Genomic DNA, 12,447 nt, shown 5'->3' on the forward strand with positions numbered 1-12,447 from the left:
CATGTAAAAACTGGTAGAAGCCAACCTCGGGGAATATCAGTTTGGATTCAGGAGAAATCTAGGAACATGCTAGGCAATACTGACGCTATGTCTTCTCATAGAAGATAGATTGAGGAAAGGTTAACTTACATTTATAGCATTTGTGGACTTGGAGAAAGCTGTTGACAATGTTGACTGGAATGCTCTCTTTCAAATTCTAGAGATGGCAGGAATAAAGTACAGGGAACGAGAGGCTACTTACAATTTCTACAGAAACCAAATAACAGTTATAAGAATCGAGGAGCACGAAAGGTAAGCAGTAATTGAAAAGGAAGTGAGACAGGGTTGTAACCTATTCCCGATGTTATTCAATCTGTATACTGAGGAAGCAGTAAAGGCAGCAAAAGAAAACTTTGGAGTAGGAATTAATACCAGGGAAAAGAAATAAAAACCTCAAGGTTTGCTGACCACATTGTAATTCTGTTAGAGACAGCAAAGGACTTGGAAGAGAGTTGAATGGAATGGACAGTGTCTTGAAAAGAGGATATAAGATGAACGTCAACAAAAGCAAAGTAAGGATAATGTAATGTAGATGAATTAAATCAAATTATTCTGAGGGAATTAGGGAAAGAAACACGACAATTAAAGTGGTAAATGAGTTTTGCTATCTCGGAACCAAAATAACTGATGATGGTTGAAAGAGAGAGGATATAAAATGTAGACTGACAATGGCAAGAAAAGCGTTTCTGAAGTAGAGAAATTCATTAACATCAACTGTAGATTTAAGTGTCAGGAAGTCCTTTCTGAAAGTATGTGTGTGGAGTGTAGCCATGTATCTAAGTGAAACATGGAAGATAAAGAGTTTAGCCAAGAAGAGAATAGAAGCTTTTGAAACATGCTGCTACACAAGAATGCTCAAGATTTGATGGGTAGATCACGTAACTAATGAGGAGGTACTGAGTAGAATTGGGAAGAAGAGAAGTTTGTGGCAAAACCTTGACTAGAAGAAGGGATCAGGTGGTAGGACACATTCAGATGCATCAAGGGATCACCAATTAGTACTGGAGGGAAGTGTGGGGTATAAAAATCATAGAGGGAGGCTAAGAGATTAATATAGTAAGCAGATTCGGAAGGATGTATGTTGGAGTGGTTACTTGGAAATAAGGAGACTTGCATAGGATAGAATAGCATGGAGAGCTGCCTCAAAGCAGTCTTTGGACTGTAGACCGCTACAGCACCACTCTGATGATGCTCTTTCCATTTGAAGAGTGAAACCGGTCATATTAAAAAAAATAATAGTGCGACTTGTGGCTGTTTTCGAAAACATATTCTTACCATTGCCATTAACACGTACTTTCAAAACTCACATGCAGTGGAAGAAATAAGGTACATTATTCAGATACTATTCTTAGTGGGATTAACATTGAATATGCTGTAGGATTCGCTTTCTTCGCAGCTTACATGTGTCATGAATGATAAATACAATTACCATTGCCCAGTGACTCAAAAATATTGCATATTTATCTACATTTATAATGTATAAACCACTGTGAAGTGCATAGCAGGGGGTATGTCCCATTTTAACAGTTATGGTTTTTACCATTACTTTCACATCTGGAGCATGGGAAGAAAGTTTGTTTAAATGCTGCCACGTGTGCTATAGTTAATCCAGTCTAGTCCTTTTTGGTACAGTTCCCACACACTTTAATAGCAATGTTCAATATTGCAAGTTAAAACAGCAGTCGGCAAAATTGTAGATAAATAACATTGCCTGTTGCAAGGTAGCACACATTTCAAACTGAGTGAGATGGTGCAGTGGTTAGCACATTGGGCTTGCATTTGGGAGGATGACAATTCAAACCCACGTCCGGCCATCCTGGTTTAGGTTTTCCATGATTTCCCTAAATCGCACAAGGCAAATGTCAGGATAGTTCCTCTGGTTTCCCTCCCCATCCTTCCCTAATTCAAGCTTGTGCTCCGTCTCAAATGGCCTTGTTGTCAACGGGACATTAAACACTAATCTCCTCCTCCACATTTGAGGCTAGTATGTAATGACATTCCTAGGGAGAGAAGCTTCTTTCCAATGGTAAACATAGCAAAATATAACTCTCTCTCTCTCTCTCTCTCTCTCTCTCTCTCTCTCTCTCTCTCTCTCTCTCTCTCTCTCTCTCTCTCTCTCACACACACACACACACACACACACACACACACACACACACACACACATCTTATGAATGACTAACACATGCAAACAGGCTTCTTTGTATTCTTTTCTTTGTAAAATATGTTTGATATCATACTGACAATTTGCATTCAACAAAGATAAGAGCTAACAGACAAATTTCCAAATAAATGACTTTTGAGATACGTTTTTGGTAATCAAATCTTGGACTGTAGGTGTTCAACAGAAACAAAGATATTTATTAAGCAGCACTCAGGTTGCTTACTCTTAGTCTTATTTTGTAATATTATGGAAATTTAGGGTTGGTTGGGTTGTGGGATTAAAGGGACCAGGTTGCTATGGTCATCGGTCCCGAAATTTAGGGCAAGCCAATGAAAAATCCATTTGATGTAATGAACTACAGCTTGTCGTGAGTGTGGATAAACATCCATGAATAAGACACACACTCTGGTAGCATTAAAATATAGATAAAGTTGTGTGTTATTGCATTGATGCACAGTGTATGAGTTAATTAACATATAGTGGCTAGAAACTTATTTTATAAATTGTAGGGATAATGAATGAATGACTGATGTAGTCTGTGAATTTTGGGAAAGTGTGAGCTTTTGCAAAAAAGACAGCATAAAAGACTTTAGGATGTTGTCAGTATTTGTGAACTTAATCACCTAAAAAGTAGAAGGAATGCTGTGGCAAAAAAAGAATCAGCTGTTTTTATGAGCAGGAGAGTGTTATGTAGATGCTTAGAAAAATTATATGATAATAACTGGATGAAATTTTCATATCTTTTCACAAAATATTTTTGGGCGAGTTTAGAAAATAATACGAGAGATGGACTGCAGACTATACTGCATCCAACACATATTTGGAACGAGAATAAAACAAGAGATTAGGGCATTCTTCCTCCCTTCAGTAACTGATGAAACATCAAAGAGATAACTAGTAAAGCACAAAGTAAAGATTCCCAACTGCTTACAATGATTACTTTTATATGTACAGAGATGTTCACCTGCATAAAGAGCTATAAAACTAACAAAAAATGCATCTGTTACAGGCTTCTAACAGAGCATCTAAATACTGAACTGAGATGAAGCTCTCCATTAAGAAATTTGTGTTTCAGATTATCAGTAATATTTGGAAACACGCACACGCACACGCGTGTGGGTGTGGGTGTGGGTGTGGGTGTGGGTGTGGGTGTGGGTGTGGGTGTGGGTGTGGGTGTGGGTGTGGGTGTGGGTGTGGGTGTGGGTGTGGGTGTGGGTGTGGGTGTGGGTGGTAGTGTGTGGGTGTGGGTGTGGGTGGTAGTGTGTGGGTGTGGGTGTGGGTGTGGGTGTGTGTGGGGGGGGGGGTGCTGTTTTTATGAGCAGGAGAGTGTTGCGAATGCCGTCCCCAGCAACTCTGACTGGAACGCATTCCATTCACAACTGATATATAGCAGTTATGTGTGAGTGAGTTTTGTTATGCCTGTCTGCAACTCATTGTCATCTTTATGGCGAATAGCAATCTAACCTTTTCCTAATATTTTTGGTTTTCATGTTGTGAGAAAGGAGACATTAAAATGGCTCTCTTCGGGAGATGTAGAACACACATCCTAAATATACCAGGTGTCCTACCTACGAGCATTTTCTCCAATATTTCAGCAGATATATGCAATATCATTTTTGCAGTGTGCAGCTGGAGTCAGCCCAAATATATATTGCACATCACGCCTTTCGTGCTAATAGGGAGCGTTGCTTTTTTCCCATTACAAACAACATAATTTTTAAAGTGGAATTTTACATGCTCATTTGATAGAGGAGTCCCAAATTAAGTCTAGTATGATATTTTTGTATTTATGTGTTTGAATATGGACAGTGAAACACAAGGAATAACCAGTACTCCAGCGGTGACTGTGTTGTGTTGCTGAAGTACTGGTGATTATTCATGTTGTAATGTCTCTTTTAATATATATTGAAAAATCAAATATTGTGCTAGACTAATTTGGGACTGCGCTGTCGAACAGGCCTGTAAAATTCTGCTTTAAAAATATTTTTGTTTGTAACAGGAAACAGACTGGCACTTTCCATTGACCCTGGATGTCACATGAAAGACAAGATGGGCAGTATTCATTTGGCTGACTCTAGCTGCAAATTTCAAAAGCAGAATTGCAATTATCCATGAAAACACCAAAGAAAATGAGCCTGGCGACTATTGGGGAGGGGGGGGAGTTCCAAATAGTTAAGAGAAATGGGAAAGGATAAATTCAACTAAAAATTAAATTATTCACTGGATTTTATGAAACAACAAAGATATTGTAAAGGATGTCTTTTTAAAGTTGTTATACATCTCTAATGACAAAACACACAACAGATATAAGAGTAGACATCTGTCCCTTCAACAGTATGTTGAAGTTCTAATAAGGTGTTCACATAGGCATAATCCTCCAAATAGTCCACAGATATATCTCCAGTATTGTATCTACATGTGTCCCAAATCCTTGGATTCCATGACTAAACTAGTTGCAAAGGAGCACTCCCTACATTCCCCAGTATCACCCTGGACTACAACAGTTTTATCATTTCCTTCACCAGACTCATGCTACTTATCTTTGTGCCTGGAAATTGTCATCCTACTAACAAACCTTCCCACTACTTCCAAAGTGGTATTCTGCTTCCCACCCAACGTACGAAATATCGTGGTCTATTGTTATGCAACATCTACTCCCTTGCTACATCAGACAAACCCCTGTGAAAGACATAGGTGCAGGACCTGACTTAATTCATTGACTTGGCACATCCTCTTCCAATCCTGTCACAGTCATATCCTGTCATGTCAGAGGTACAGTACCTGCAAAAGTAGTCAAATTGCATGCCAATTCTGCTGTCATTTTATATGGACACGAGCACCAAACAGCAGTCCTCCACAATGAATGGCAACCACCAAAGTGTGGTCAAGAACAATGTTGACCATTCAGCAGAACACACTGCTGAAAACAATATGCTTGACTTCAAAGGCTGCTATACAACCCATGCCATCTGTACCTGCACCATCCTCACCAACATCCCTCAGCTTCCCTGAGCTTTGTAATGAGAGTTGTCCTTACAACACATCCTTCGATCTTGCTGTCCTCTTGGTGGCCTCAATCTCCTTTAGCCCTGTTGTATGCTTCCCATTTAACTCGTGCTATACTCGTACTCCTCTCTGCAATCTCCATAATCCCCTTTTCTGTTAGCCCCTCTCAATCCACAGCTCCATATCGTTCAGAGAGATAATCAAGTAGCGTAATACATTAAATGATTTTATTGAAATTAACACTGGCCACGTAAGCATATGAATTTAAATTTTTAGTCTCATTTATGTATCTATCAACTATTCAATACATCAGCTATACAGAAAGTTGTTACCTTTACTCTGTCCTTCATTTATTTCTCACTACAGGCTTTTTCCATTACCATAAATACTGAAGAAATTTCAACCAGAATAACAAGGCTTACATTAAAGATAAATAAAAGTTATTCCATAGAAAACTTTCTGATGACTCAGAATTCCCCTTCATATGATGCTGAAGCATTTTTAATGAAAAAGTAGGACAAAAAATAATGAATGGTTTCAGACAGGAACTTGTCATAATCATACTTGTAACACACCTTACATCCAAAAAGTTCTTAGACTGATTTTATTGGTGGAATATAAATGGTGTCAGTGCAGTAACTGTAGTGACAGCGTGAACTAACAACTGTAAACAATAGATGTGCATTTGATTGGTCCCGTGTGAACAGGCAGTGTTAAATATTGTGCATGCAGCTGCAGTGTGTTGAGTCACAGACTGCAGTGGAGAAACACCTCTAATTAAGTGTTCAAGATATTCTTCAAAAAGTTCTGAAGGAGACAAAAGTGTGTGTAAAGTTTGTCCCCAGCTGCCGTGACTCCTGAGCCAAAATGATTACATATGGATGTCTGTCAAAACCAAATTGAAATGAAAAATGCGGACAGTTCTTTTCTAGAAAAATTGTTATGGTTGGCATGACTTTGTGGTAAAAGTATGAACTTATCCCGAAAGACAAAGTGCAAAAATACACATGAATGCTCTGTGCTTTGATATAACTGACACACCAGCCAGCAGGACAACATCCCAAAGAAAGACTTTCCTGTCAGTTTCACAGGATGGTATGGATGTTGTGTGTGTTGTATGGAGAAGGGGGGGGGGGGGACTTTTCAGAGCACATGATGCATTAAAAATGCCATTTTACTTCTCTCTCTCTCTCTCTCTCTCTCTCTCTCTCTCTCTCTCTCTCTCTCTCTCTCTCTCTCTCTCTCTCTCTCTCTCTCTCTTTTTTAAAAAAAAAAAAAAAAAAAAAAAAAAAAAAACCAACCAGCCTCAACTTTTTAGATTGTCAGAGCATGCTGAAAGAACATTATGTTTGTCTTTAACATTTTGTTTTCCCGGATGGACTTGGTTAATGACAAAGGGGAACAAAAATTATATTACTTATATGTCAAAAACTAAAGAAAATACACAAAATATAATGGTGTAGAACACTTTAGATTATCAAGTGACTGTAGAACACTAAGAATAAAAGTAAATAGAAAGCTATAAAGTAACGAGCTCATGCAGTAAATCAGAAATGTGTATTATGAAATTGTATTTACACAGCGGGGCATATGTTGAATTGAGTAAATTGAGTAACAAGTTCAACATATTAGGAAATTGGCTATGCATACAGAAGACAGATCTGTTTACTTAACAAAGGTACATATGCAAACAACAAAAAATTACACTTGAAAATCCACCGGTATTTCCTCACTTTACTCCATGCACCTCTGCATAAATGGATGAAACAGGTATTTGTGTAATTGGTGTTGAGAAACAACCGAAATTGGATAAAGCTCCAGGGCCCAATGGCATCCCTGTGAGATTCTGTACTGAATTTGCTGCCAAATTAGTTCCTCTTTTAGCCATAATCTACTTTACATCCCTCAATAAGTAAGTAAATAAATAAATAATACATACATATAATGTGCCCAGTAGTTGAAAGAAAGCACAGATCACACCCATTTTCAGAAAGAGTAACAGAAGTGATCCACAAAACTTTGTTCAATATCCTTGACAGCCATTGATTGCAGAACCTTAGAACATATTCTAAGCTCGAATGTAAAGAAGCATCTGGAACAGAACATCTTTCCATGCCAACCAGAGAGGGTTCCGAAAACACTGATTGTCCCAAACCCATGACATTGTGAAAACCCTGGATCAGGTAAATGCAGCATTCCTTGATCTCTAAAAGGCATTTGATTCTGTATCCCACCTATGCTTATTATAAGAAAATATGATCATGTGGGGTATCAAGCAAAATTTGTTACTGCATTCGAGATTTGTTGGTAGGGAGAATGTGGCATGTTCTTTGGATGAAGAGTCTTCAGTAGGCATTGAAGTAAATTTGTGTTCTCCATGATGTGTACTGTGAACCTTAATGTTTGCATCATACATTAATGACCTTGCAGGCAATACTAACCTTTGACTTTTCACATGTGATGTGCAGTACTGTCTGAAGAAAAGTACACAGATATTCAGTTGGATTCTGATAAGATTTCAAAATGTTGCAGTGATTGACAACTTGTTTTAAATGGTCAGAAAGTTTCACACTTCACACCAAAAAGCGATATCCTCTACCTCAAAATTGAGACACAGTTGAAATCAGTCAACTCGTGCAAATTCATAAGTGTAACAATTTGTAGAGATATGAAATGGAACAGTTACATATATCAGCCGTAGGTAAAGCAAGTGGCAGACTTTAATTCATTGGTAGAATATTAGGTAAATACCATCAGTCTACAAACATTTCTTACCAAACACTCATGTGACCCATCCTAGAATAATGCTGAAGTGTGTGGGATTACAGACAGGACTAACGGGGGATATTGAACATACACGTAGAACGGCAGCACAAATGGCCATTGGTTTGTTTGACACAGAGCAGAGTGTTATGGAGAAAGTGAAGAAACTGAATTGGCAGATACTTAAAGATATTAAATTGCTCCAATTTAATCCTTGTTCTATTGAAAATAAGAATGAAATAAGTATTAGTGTCAGTGGTGTAGAGAAACGACTGAAATCATTAAAACTGAACAAAGCTCCAAGGCCTGATAGCATATATGTCAAATTCTATACTAATTTGTGACTGAGGTAGCTCCTTGCCTAACTATAATCTGTTGTAGAGCCCTTGAACAAAAAACCCTGCCCAGTTCTTGGAAAAAGGCACAGGTCACACCCATCTACAAGATGGATAGTAGAAATGATCCACAAAACTACCATCCAATATCCTTGATATCAATTTGTTGTAGAATCTTGTAACACTTTCTGAGCTCAAACACAATGCAGTATCTGGTATCTTAAACAGAATGACTTCCTCAATGCCAACCAGCATGGATTTCGAAAACATCAATCACGTGAAACCCAACTCGCACTATTTCCTCACATGCGATACTGAAAGCTTTGGATCAAAGCAATGTGGCAGATTTTCAAAAGCATTTGACTCTGTACCACACCTATGCTTATTGTTGGAAGTATGATTGTATCGGGTATCAAGTGACATTTGTGACTGGATTGAGAACTTTTTGGTAGGGAGGACACAGCATGTCATCTCGGGTGGAGATTCATTGCCAGATGAAGAAGTAACTAGAGGTGTCCCCCAGGGAAGTGTGTTGGGTCACTTGCTGTTCATGTTATGTATTAGTGACCTTACAGATGATGATGATGATGATGATGATGATGATGATGATAATAAAATGAGGCTTTTTGCAGATGATGCAGTTATCTGTAATGAAGTACTGTCTCAAAGAAGCTGCATAAATGTCCAGTCAGATATTGATAAGGTTTCAAAGTGGTTCACAGGTGGCAACTTGCATTAAGTGTTCAGAAATGTAAAACTGTGCATTTAACAAAACAAGAAAGCATAGTATCTTATGTCTATAATATTTGTGAGTTGTAGTTGGAATCGGCCACCTCATACAAATATCTGGGTGTATCGCTTTATAAAGATATGAAATGGAATGATCTCATAGGCTCCTGCTGTGGGTAAAGCAGCAGCAGCAGCAGTAGTAGTAGTAGTAGTAGTAGTAGTAGTAGTAGTAGCAGTAGCAGTAGCAGTAGCAGCGTTATTCATCTGTAGATCTCTTTTTACAAGGATATAGGACATGTCAAAGAATTCACAAGTTTAGATCAATTTAAAATAAGCTAATTCATATGCACATATATTTACAGACTTCTAGTTAGAGACAATCATTAGATTTACTCCTGGAATACAATACTTTTTTCTTTTTCTTTTTTTTTTCTTTTTCTTTTTTTTTCTTTTTCTTTTTCAACTTTCAGACAACACCACATACAAAGTTTGCCAAGGTAATCCCATTCCTGATGTCCAGGCGGAGCTTCAAGGAATCCTCAGAACCTTAGCCCCCCTACAAAACCTTTCACCTGACTCCATCAACCTCCTGACCCCACCGACACCCCTAACCCCTACCTTCTACCTTCTTCCTAAAATTCACAAACCCAATCATCCCGGCCACCCCATTGTAGCTGGTTACCAAGCCCCCACAGAACGTACCTCTGCCTACGTAGATCAACACCTTCAACCCATTACATGCAGTCTCCCATCCTTCATCAAAGACACCAACCACTTTCTCGAACGCCTGGAATCCTTACCTAATCTGTTACTCCTGGAAACCATCCTTGTAACCATTGATGCCACTTCCTTATACACAAATATTCTGCACGTCCAGGGCCTCGCTGCGATGGAGCACTTCCTTTCACGCCGATCACCTGCCACCCTACCTAAAACCTCTTTCCTCATCACCTTAGCCAGCTTCATCCTGACACACAACTTCTTCACTTTTGAAGGCCAGACATACCAACAATTAAAGGGAACAGCCATGGGTACCAGGATGGCCCCCTCATACGCCAACCTATTCAAGGGTCGCTTAGAGGAAGCCTTCTTGGTTACCCAGGCCTGCCAACCCAAAGTTTGGTACAGATTTATTGATGACATCTTCATGATCTGGACTCACAGTGAAGAACAACTCCAGAATTTCCTCTCCAACCTCAACTCCTTTGGTTCCATCAGATTCATATGGTCCTACTCAAAATCCCATGCCACTTTCCTTGACGTTGACCTCCATCTGTCCAATGGCCAGCTTCACACGTCCATCCACATCAAACCCACCAACAAGCAAACAGTACCTCCATTATGACAGCTGCCACCCATTCCACATCAAACAGTCGCTTCCCTACAGCCTAGGCCTTCGTGGCAAATGAATCTGCTCCAGTCCGGAATCCCTGAACCATTACACCAACAACCTGAAAACAGCTTTCGCATCCCGCAACTACCCTCCCGACCTGGTACAGAAGCAAATAACCAGAGCCATTTCCTCATCCCCTCAAACCCAGAACCTCCCACAGAAGAACCACAAAAGCGCCCCACTTGTGACAGGATACTTTCCGGGACTGGATCAGACTCTGAATGTGGCTCTCCAGCAGGGATACAACTTCCTAAAATCCTGCCCTGAAATGAGATTCATCCTTCATGAAATCCTCCCCACTCCACCAAGTGTGTCTTTCCACCGTCCACCGAACCTTCATAACCTGTTAGTTCATCACTATGAAATCCCCAAACCACCTTCCCTACCCTCTGGCTCTTACCCTTGTAACTGCCCCCGGTGTAAAACCTGTCCCATGCACCCTCCCACCACCACCTACTCCAGTCCTGTAACCCGGAAAGTGTACACGATCAAAGGCAGAGCCACGTGTGAAAGCACCCACATGATTTACCAACTGACCTGCCTATGTGGGAATGACCAGCAACAAACTGTCCATTCACATGAATGGACACAGGCAGACAGTGTTTGTTGGTAATGAAGATCACCCTGTGGCTAAACATGCCTTGGTGCACGGCCAGCACACCTTGGCACACTGTTACACCGTCCGAGTTATCTGGATACTTCCCACCAACACCAACCTATCCGAACTCCGGAGATGGGAACTCGCCCTTCAGTATATCCTCTCGTTTCGTTATCCACCAGGCCTCAACCTCTGCTAATTTCAAGTTGCCGCCGCTCATACCTCACCTGTCTTTCAACAACATCTTTGCCTCAAATGTGTGTGTGTGTGTGTGTGTGTGTGTGTGTGTGTGTGTGTGTGTGTGTGTGTGTCCTAAGGTAAGTCTTTCCGCTCCCGGGATTGGAATGACTCCTAACCCTCTCCCTTAAAACCCACATCCTTTCGTCTTTCCCTCCCCTTCCCTCTTTCCTGAAGAAGCGACCGCTGGTTGCAAAAGCTTGAATTTTGTGTGTGTGGTTGTGTGTCCATCGACTTGCCAGTGCTTTTGTTTGCTAAGTAATGTTATGCCACACTGTTCATTCATATCTATCAGTCACTGCAAACACTATGCACACATTCCATAATGAGTGAGATGTTGAGCTCAGAAAGAGGAAGAGGTGTTAGTATTGTACTATGCATAGCTTGGGGGTAAGTATTTCTAGAAAGGAATAAAGAAGGAAAAAACATAAAGTGAAGGTGTTATGTGGAATGTTGGATGTTTTATAATAATTATTATTTATTTATTTATTTGTTAGTGTAACATTTTTTATCAAACCCATACTCAGTTTTATCCTTCAATGTATAAAATGTATTCCATAACAGGTATGTTTTAGTTGCGTTTTTAAGTAAGTGTATTTTTGCAATTTCCTTAATCTTTTTTGGTAATTTATTGTACAGTTTTATTCCTTGGTGGAAAATGCTGTTTTGAGTTTTATGTTTATTTTGTAAATGTAAGTTGAGTCTCTCTCTTGTTGCATGGTCATGGACAGAGCTGTGTGTGTAGTAATTACCAATGTTGTTTTTGATGTGTACAACTGACTGGTCAATGTATTCACATGGAGCAGTTAAAATCCCCACTATTGTAAATAGATCTTTACAGTGAGCTTGACTAGTATTTTTGGTTATTGTTCTTATGGCTCTTTTCTGTAGTTTGAAAATTGTGTTCATATTTTGTGCATTTTTTCCCAAAAAGAATGTCATAGCTAAGAATTAAGTGTACATATGAATAATAAAGGTGGTAGACCTTGGTTTATTGGCAGTGTACTGGGGAACCATAGTCAGTCTACAAAGGAGATCTTACAAATAACTTGTGTGACTGGTTGTAGAGTGTTGCTCAAGTGTGTGGTATCCTTACCAGATAAGACTAGTAGGAGATGTTCAATGTATACAGAGAAGGACAACACAAATGGTTACAGGTTTGTTTAATATGTGGAGGAGTGTC

At 39.5% G+C, this 12,447-nt stretch overlaps 1 protein-coding gene across 1 annotated transcript in view; it reads left to right on the forward strand.

Annotated features, from left to right (window-relative positions):
• LOC126342669 (phenylalanine--tRNA ligase alpha subunit) overlaps window positions 1–12,447 on the forward strand; it is a 121,791-nt gene that overhangs the window by 93,263 nt on the left and 16,081 nt on the right. The gene's annotated exons all lie outside the window — the stretch shown is intronic.

This window comes from Schistocerca gregaria, chromosome 1 (assembly GCF_023897955.1).
Source record: "Schistocerca gregaria isolate iqSchGreg1 chromosome 1, iqSchGreg1.2, whole genome shotgun sequence".
Taxonomy (NCBI): Eukaryota; Metazoa; Arthropoda; class Insecta; order Orthoptera; family Acrididae; genus Schistocerca; species Schistocerca gregaria.